Genomic DNA, 9,377 nt, shown 5'->3' on the forward strand with positions numbered 1-9,377 from the left:
CGGGCAGTTGCCCGTCGATAATGTAGTCTTGAATCGTCTGAAGCCATGGGGTATCACAACCGTAATCGGATTGCTCCGATGGTGGTGGTATCGTAATCTCTTCTTCCTCGTCGTCTTGACCCTCTATGAGATTGACAACGACTGGGGTCCGATACTCGGATGTTCGATGAACTCGACCGGAATTACCCTTTTGAGTCCTGGATCGGAACTTGATGCTAAGGCCGCGAGGGCGTCCGCCTGGACATTCTCGGAACGGGGGATCCGGGTAAGGGCGAAACAGTCGAAGTCTTGAGCTAGACCTTGGACCAGTTTGAGGTACGCGTCCATCCGTTCGTCTCTGGCTTCGTATTCTCCGCTGAATTGACTGGCCACTAACTGGGAGTCGCAGTAAGCGTGGAGATTGCGTATTTTTAAGCCGTGAGCCAAACGTAGACCTGCGATCAATGCTTCGTATTCGGCCTCGTTGTTTGAGGCATGGAATTCCAGTCTGAACGATTGTTCCAGGATCTCGCTTGTTGGAGATGTGAGACGGATCCCGATACCCGATCCTTGCTTGGATGAAGATCCGTCGACGTGGAGGAGCCAGGTGGAATTTGGTTCCTCGTTGGTTATTGCTCCCGTTGGAAGTTCGACCAAAAGTCCGCGAGCACCTGTGATTTTGCGCTCGTCCTTGGTCGGTATTCGATGTCATACTCGCTCAACTCGACCGCCCACTTCGCCAATCGGCCTGATTGACTTGGGCTATGCAAAATTGTCCGTAAGGGAAAAGTCGTGAGGATAACAATCGTGTGGGATTGGAAATATGGTCGTAGTTTTCGGGCCGATGTTACGACCGCGCATGCCAATTTTTCCATCAACGGATACCTAGATTCGGCATCCAGCAAGGTTTTGCTTATGTAAAAAATAGGTTTCTGCTCCCCGCGTTCTTCCCTGATCAGGACTCCGCTTACGGCTGTTGCCGATACCGCGATGTACAAGAACAAAGGCTCTCCTTCCACGGGTTTTGCGAGGACTGGAGGAGTAGCTAAATAACGCTTCAGCTGTTGGAAGGCGTTTTCGCACTCTTCCGTCCATTCGAATTTTTTATTTCCTCGCAGGACGTCGTAGAAGGGCAGGCACTTATCTGTTGATCGTGAGATAAATCGGTTAAGTGCTGCGATTCTGCCGGTCAGTCTTTGGACTTCCCGTTTATTCTTCGGCGAAGCCATCTCGATTAGAGCGTTGATCTGTTTTGGATTTGCTTCGATACCGCGGTTGGTGACCAAGTAGCCGAGGAATTCTCCTGATGCCACGGCGAATCTGCATTCTTCGAGATGTGACACGTGATCCCTTGCTTTGAGGGATTTGACAAGCATGTCGTCGATATAAACTTCCATCGTTTTTCCGAGTTGTTTGGAGAACATTCGGTTCACGAGTCGTTGGTAAGTTGCTCCAGCGTTTTTGAGGCCGAAGGGCATTACCTCATAGCAATAGGTTCCGCGATCGGTAATGAACGCAGTCTTCTCACGATCGTCGGGATTCATCCTAATTTGATTATAGCCTGAGAAAGCGTCCATGAAGGATAGGAGTTCGTTGCCCGCCGTTGCTTCTACCAATCGATCGATATGTGGTAGAGGGAAGCTATCCTTTGGACATGCCTTGTTTAGGTCGGTAAAATCTACGCAAACTCGCCACTTCCCGTTTTTCTTTTTGACTACTACGGGGTTGGCGAGCCAGTCGGGGTATCTTACTTCCGTTATCGACCCAACTTTAAGCAGTTTTTCGACCTCATCGTTTACTGCGGTAGCACGTTCGGGTCCCAGCTTCCGTCTTTTCTGTTTGACGGGTTTGAATGTTGGGTCGATGTTCAGCTCGTGACATGTTATGTTAATGTCGATTCCTGGCATATCTTCCGCAGCCCACGCGAAAGTATTAAGGTTCTTTTTAAGACAGGTTATGAGTTCTGTCTTTAAAGGCTCGTGGAGATTGGCTCCGATCTCGACGCAGCGTTCTGGGAAGGCTTCGTCGAGACAGATCGTTACCACGGGTTCACAAGTTGGCTCGCGTTTTTCATCTAGAGCTGCGAAGATACGAGATTGCCAGAAGAATTCCGCTGAATCCTGACTTCGCGTATCTTTGCTGGAGGTCTCTTTCTCCGCTTTCTTAGGAGTGATTTCGAGGATCGGTCTCTTTCGTTTTAGTTCCGCGGCGAAACAAACCTGAGAAACTCTTGGATTTCCCCAGATTACCTCGACTCCGTTAGGGGTCGGGAACTTGAGGCAAAGATGGTAGGTTGATGCATGGTGTTCAGCCATGGCGCCCCCATGATAACGTTGTAAGATGCGGGGCGGTCGACGACTAGAAACTCTGTGATGTTTGTCACGGTTCCGGCTTTGACAGCGAGTCTAATCGATCCGTAGGCCATGGTCGTTTCCCCCGAAAGCCCTAGCAGTGGGCTTGGGCATTTTGCGATCTCGGATTGAATGATCCCCATCTTTTCAAGAGTGTCTTTGAAGATGATATCGGCCGAGCTTCCGGTATCGATTAGTACTCTAGCGACGTCGATATCTCGAATTGTCAACTCGATAACAAGGAGATCGTTCCGAGGTTTGGCTCGATCGACCGTTTCTCCCCCCTGAATGAGATGACATTCGCGCACGTCGAATCTCGCATGTCTTCCTGATCGTTGAGTGGTTTTTGCGGGTTAGATTGATCCGTAAGTCCCCCTCCTTCTAGCGCCAAACTGTGGGAACCGAAATTCGCACTGTCGATTTCCGTTTAAATAAGGAAACTAAGAAAACCCTAGTTTCCCAGAGGACCCGGATATCTGTTAATTACCACACGTCAAGCAATCAGAACACGAGAATAACAACGATAAAAATAAGAAATCGAAAAGAGAGCAAAGTAGATCTTATTCCGAATCTGCGTATGAGCGTTACAACAAGGTATAAGCCTGGGCTCGAGAGCTGTCGGCGAGATTCCTAGTTCTAGCAACCCTAAGACGGCTAAACCTAATTGAGTCGCAGCTCGAAATAACAAAAACGGAAAGTTGCCTAAATCGCTCTAAGTGCTAAGTTTGCTCTGAAAAAGTTCTCTTTTCTCCTCGCCTAGGACTCCTTATATACTAGCTCCAAGGTCGGTTTACGCTTTTACTCTTCTGCCCTTAAGCCGTCATAGCATAAAAATGGAGATATTCCATTTTTCCCGATCTTCACAATTATCTTCAAAACTTCCGTATTTATCCGCGGAAACTTGACATTTATCCTTCCTCGTGGGCCAAGCGCGAACCATGCTGTGGTTCACGGGCTTTTGGTTAGGAAAAATCGTAGGATGGGCCTCGAGTCGTGTTTTAGGTCCCTTTGGGCCGTCTTCCGACTCGACACGTTTACTACGAGTTTTCCGCGGTTTCTAATCCGCGAAGTTTGATCGATGAATTAGAATAGCGGGAAACATAGACTGAGCTTGCTACGGTCTTCGGGAGATAGCATTCGAAGGTTTGACGAGAATGCAAGGACTGGTGTCGTATCGATGTTCGGAAAGGTTCAATCGCTACACAGCGACCGAACTTTGGCTCGAGCCCGGTCGCTATGTAGCGACCGAGCGAAACGAGTGCTCGGTCGCTACGTAGCGACCGAGCTTCGGCTTGAGCTCGGTCGCTACGTAGCGACCGAGCGGGACGATCGCTCGGTCGCTACGTAGCGACCGAGCTTTGGCTCGAGCTCGGTCGCTACGTAGCGACCGAGCGGGACGATCGCTCGGTCGCTACGTAGCGACCGAGTTTGGCTGAGCTCGGTCGCTACGTAGCGACCGAGCGGGACGATCGCTCGGTCGCTACGTAGCGACCGAGCTTTGGCTCGAGCTCGGTCGCTACGTAGCGACCGAGCGGGACGATCGCTCGGTCGCTACGTAGCGACCGAGCTTGGCTGAGCTCGGTCGCTACGTAGCGACCGAGCGGGACGATCGCTCGGTCGCTACGTAGCGACCGAGCGGGACGATCGCTCGGTCGCTACGTAGCAACCGAGCTTGGCTGAGCTCGGTCGCTACGTAGCGACCGAGCGACGAGCGGGACGATCGCTCGGTCGCTACGTAGCGACCGAGCTTTGGCTCGAGCTCGGTCGCTACGTAGCGACCGAGCGTGACGATCGCTCGGTCGCTACGTAGCGACCGAGCGTGACGATTGCTCGGTCGCTACGTAGCGACCGAGCTTGGCTGAGCTCGGTCGCTACGTAGCGACCGAGCGGGACGATCGCTCGGTCGCTACGTAGCGACCGAGCTTTGGCTCGAGCTCGGTCGCTACGTAGCGACCGAGCGGGACGAGCGCTCGGTCGCTACGTAGCGACCGAGCTTTGGTTCGAGCTCGGTCGCTACGTAGCGACCGAGCGGAACGATCGCTCGGTCGCTACGTAGCGACCGAGCTTGGCCGAGCTCGGTCGCTACGTAGCGACCGAGCGGGACGATCGTTCGGTCGCTACGGAGCGACCGAGACTTGGCTGAGTTCAGTCGCTACGTAACGACCGAGCGGGACGATCGCTCGGTCGCTACGTAGCGACCGAGCGGGACGGACGTTCAGTCGCTGCGTAACGACCTGTTTCGAGCTTTCGTCGGACGTCTCGATTCTTTCTTCCGCCAAGCTTTTTCGTAAGGAAGAATCTATTTCGAAAAGTACTCTTCGGAGAAACTCTTATTTTCTTCTTCGGACGTTTTGAATGTTAAATTTGTCGTAACCGTTTTTGACCCCAACAAGCACCAGCTGTAGCAGCCAACAACTTTGAGATCAAATCAGGACTCCTCAATGTGATTGAGAACAACAAGTATCATGGCTTGGCTCTAGAGGATCCATTTGATCACTTGGAGAGGTTCGACAGCTACTGTGGGTTGTCAAAAACCAATGGTGTATCCGAAGATGCCTTAAAAATCAAGCTATTCCCTTTCTCTTTGGGGGATAAGGCACGTCAGTGGGAGAAGTCTCTACCCAGTGACTCCATCACCACTTGGGATGACTGCAAGAAAGCATTCTTGGAGAAGTTCTTCTCTACTTCAAGAACTGCTAAGCTGAGAAACGAGATTTCCAGCTTTCAACAGAAGAACTTGGAAGGCTTCAGTGAAGCCTGGGAGAGATTCAAGGGCTACCAAGCTCAATGTCCACACCATGGCTTTTCTAAGGAGAGCTTGCTGAGCACATTCTACCGTGGTGCTCTTCCTAAGTACAGAGCCAGACTGGATACAGCTAGCAATGGGTTCTTCTTGGGGAGAACTGAGGAGGATGCAGAAGAGCTGGTTGACAACATGGTAAAGAGTGATGCAGTCTACAGTGGAGACCACGATAGAGGCAGTAGAACAGATGATAAGCAGACGAGAAAAGAGATCAAAGCTTTGGAAGACAAGATCGACCTACTCATTGCTGAAAAAGCAACCCAAGAGCAGCTGAAGTTTGTTGGTAACTCCAAGCAGGAAGATCCACTTGCTGTCAATGAGGTTGAGGGTTTGGAAGGTCAAGAGGAGTTGTGTTTCATCAACAACAATGGTAGCTGGTACAAAAAAAAGCCCAATTTTCAGTACAACAACTACCAACAGAAATCATATCCCAACAACCAACAGAGTGGTTATCCGCCTAGAAACAACCAGCAAGGCAGCTATCAGCCTCAGCAAAACCCCTCGTCTGGTTCCTCTGCTCCTCAAGAGAGCAGCACTGATACCTTACTGAAACAAATCTTGGAGTCTCAGACTAGAAGTGAGAAGCAAGTTGGTTATGAGTTGAAGAACCTTCATTCCAAGATTGATGGGAGCTACAATGAGCTCAACAACAAATTCTCACACCTTGCTTCTACAGTCAGGAATTTAGAGAATCAATTTGCTTCCATGAACACTCACCAGAATCGCCAGCAAGGATCTCTACCTGGAAAGTCTGACCAAAATCCCAAGGAGGCCAAAGCTATCACCCTTAGGAGTGGTAAGCAGTTACCTCCTAGAACCCTCACCAAGGATGCTGAGAAACTAGGTGAGGGGGTTGCCATCAACATAGATGATGAAGTGGTGATTGTTGATGAGAAGATCAATGACGAGATCTTGGAGAAGATAGTGGAAGCCAAAGGTAAAGGAAAGGTTGGAGAGGAGAAGAAGACAGTAAAGGATGGTGAAGTTGTTACTCCAGCAAGTGAAAGTTCTTTTGTTCCTCCTCCCTATGAACCCAAACTTCCATTCCCTGGTAGATTCAAGAAGCAGCTGCTAGAGAAGTACAAGGCTCTGTTTGAGAAGCAAATGAGTGAAGCTCAGGTTGTAATGCCAATCATCGATGCTTTCATGTTGATTCCTCAATACAGCAAGTTCCTGAAAGATGTTGTAGCTGCAAAGAAGAAGGAGATGGAAGGCATGATGATTCTTACCCATGAGTGCAGTGCCATCATCCAGAGGCTTGATGTTCCAGAGAAGTTAGAGGATCCAGGAAGCTTCACACTACCTTGTGCTCTTGGACCTATGGTATTTGAGAAATGTCTCTGCGATTTGGGAGCTAGTGTCAGTTTGATGCCTTTGTCTGTTGCAAAGAAGCTTGGATTCACTCAGTACAAAAAGTGTAGACTCTTTCTGGTGTTAGCTGATCGTTCAGTGAAGTATCCTGTAGGCATCTTAGAGGACCTCCCTGTGAAGATTGGAAGGTATGAGATACCTACAGATTTTGTGGTGCTTGAGATGGGTGAGGAGGCTCAAGACCCATTGATTCTAGGAAGGCCATTCTTAGCTACAGCAGGAGCTATTGTTAATGTGAAGGAGGGCACGATTGATCTCCATTTGGGTAAAGAGAACATCCTCCACTTTGACATCAAGGGGAAAATGAGGAAACCAACTGTGTTCGGGCAAGCCTTCTACATTGAAGAGATGGGCACTCCTGCTGATGAGCACCTTGAAGAGTTACCACCTGAGGACGACGAGGAGGGAGCATCTCCCTCTACTCATTCCCCATAGAAGGTAACCCACCACACTCCCTTGTATATACCATTTCATTTTTGCATATTAGTCTTCTTTTCGGTATCTCTCTCTACTTGACAACACAGAGACTGTGTAACTCAAGTTTGGGGGAGGTACCAAGTATTTGATCATGTTTGCTTTGATGTTGTTTCATTGAGTCATGCATTGCATACCTATTTGCATATATAAAAAAAAAATCAATCATTTAATTTGCATCATTTGCATTTCTAGGAGAGTCTAGAGCATATAGGTTGCATTCACTTGCATTGGGAGCAATGATTTTAAATGCCTTGTAAAGAACACTACGTTGCACCTGAGTAGCTTTTGCACCTCTCAAAAAGACTTGTATGTTTCGAGCCTTGAAAACTCTTCCTGAAACTTGTTGATTGCTGAAACTCAGTCTTTGAAGCCAACTACAACCTTATTTGAACTGAACGAACTTAATGCTTCTTGCTCATGGTCCCTTGTGTACTGAGTCATGGCTATACACACTTGAGTTGTCACATCCTTTATGCCAATCTTATTTTGACAAACTCTAGTGGTAGACCACTCCCAAAACCTTTCCCTCCTTTTAAGCTTTCATTGTTTGATGAGTGAGGCCTTCTTCGGAAAGTCTTACATGTGCATAATGTTGAGAGTATCGGGAACGACAATGCTTGATCTTCATTCTTTCTAGATTGGGCACTCTATTGTCTAGCTATAGGTGGGGGTGAGTGTTGTGATTATGATTTGGGAGCAATGAAAAAGGAAAAGAAATGACTCTTTGTGTTTAAGTGAATTGTTTTATTGGGATAAGTAGAAAAGCCTCTAGTTCAAGTTTTGAAAGTCTTGGCCCCCAACCTAAAAAAAAAAAAAAAAAACGAAAAAAAAAAGAGAAAAGAAAAAGAAAAAAAATAAAAAGGGGCTAGCAAAGTTGTTAGGAGCTAAGAAATATTTTGAGATCTGAAAAAATCCCTTGTAGATTTCAAAGAGAAGGAGTTAAAGTTCTTAGGATCTTTTGGTGAGAGATGTGAGTTGGGTTTGACATTTGGGAATGATTGTGTAATTGTATGTTTGAGAAAAGGGTAGAACAATGGAGATTGAGCATTGTATGCATGAGTTGATCCCTTTCGTAGATATATTATGTGCAATGTCAAGGCTACTTGTTTCGAGAGTAAACCACCTTAAAGATCATATGTTTTGAACCTCTTGAATCACTTGAATAAAAGCCTTCCCTTACCCAACCAAATGACTTGGACCAACTGACCATTTGCAAGAATTCACCTGATGTTTTGTGCTTAATGAATGTGAGAGTTGGTTGATTTGAATGTGTGGATGCTTGATGATGAGTGTAAGAACAAAAAGAGTTAAGATAAGTCTAGAGAAGCTAGAGTGTAATAAGAGAGTGTGCTAGTTGTGTTTCTTTTGGCTATATGCTCCCACCTTCAACCTCTCTCCCTATGAGTTCTAGAAAGTTCACTTGTGGACAAGTAAAAGAACAAGTTTGGGGGAGTTGATATCTTGCATATTTACATTGTTTTATCCATTCATCCATGAGCATTTTCATCATATAGATTAGGATTTAGCCATGTCTAGGTTGCATTTTGCATTCATTGTCCTTATTAGGTGCTGGAGTGTGCCATGGAGTGATTTGAGATGTTTGGGAGCATTGTGATCCAAAATGGGGTGAAAGATGAGCATGAATGGAGCCTTTAGAGAAATCTTCTGTTGCTAAGATTTTGTGGAGACACAGCAAATTGAGTTAGCTTTCTAATGGAATTGGTTTCAAGTCATTTGGAGATGTAATGAAGGAGTTATGATCAATTTACTAGAGGCATATCCATCCTGGTCGAGCATCGCAGAGTGACCTCTCAGAGCGACCTACCGAGGTCGCTCCCAGCCAGAGCGACCAGTCCAGAGCGACTACCTCAAGTCACTCCCAGCCAGAGCGACCAGCTCAAGTCACTCGCGTTTTGACGCGTCGAGACACAAAAAAAACGCGTCGGGAGTGACCTCCTGGAGCGACTATGCTAGGTCACTCCACGTGTTTTGCTTGGACGATTTTTATGTTATTTCAGGGGCCTTTTGGTCATTTGTTTTTATGTTTTTACACTTTCTAAACCTAAGTTAAGTACTTTTGTAAGCCATTGGAGGCAAGATAATCTCTTTTGGGGAGAGAAGAACTAGTAAAAAACCTCTTTTGATTCAGATTTCATTGCTTTCATCTTGTGTTCTTGTTGATTTCTTATCTATTTCTCTACATGGTTAATCTGAAATCCAATATGGGTTTAAGAGGAATCATGGAGATTAGTGAGTAATCACCTTTTGAATTCATGGGTTAGGGAGATTAAGGGTGATTAGGTTAGAGCTAGGATGTTTTAGTGTAGATCATTCGTATTTCCTTGCTAGTAGAGTAATCATAATGCATCTTCTGAGTTGGCCACTCAGTTGTTGAT

At 47.0% G+C, this 9,377-nt stretch overlaps 1 non-coding gene across 1 annotated transcript; it reads right to left on the reverse strand.

Moving 5' to 3' along the window:
- Positions 1 to 5,028: 5,028 nt before the first annotated feature.
- LOC117128631 lies at positions 5,029 to 5,135 on the reverse strand. The gene has a single exon (XR_004452025.1). It is a non-coding gene; the product is annotated as a small nucleolar RNA R71 (small nucleolar RNA).
- Between the last annotated feature and the right edge of the window lie 4,242 nt (positions 5,136 to 9,377).

Source organism: Brassica rapa, chromosome A09 (assembly GCF_000309985.2).
Source record: "Brassica rapa cultivar Chiifu-401-42 chromosome A09, CAAS_Brap_v3.01, whole genome shotgun sequence".
Classification (NCBI taxonomy): Eukaryota; Viridiplantae; Streptophyta; class Magnoliopsida; order Brassicales; family Brassicaceae; genus Brassica; species Brassica rapa.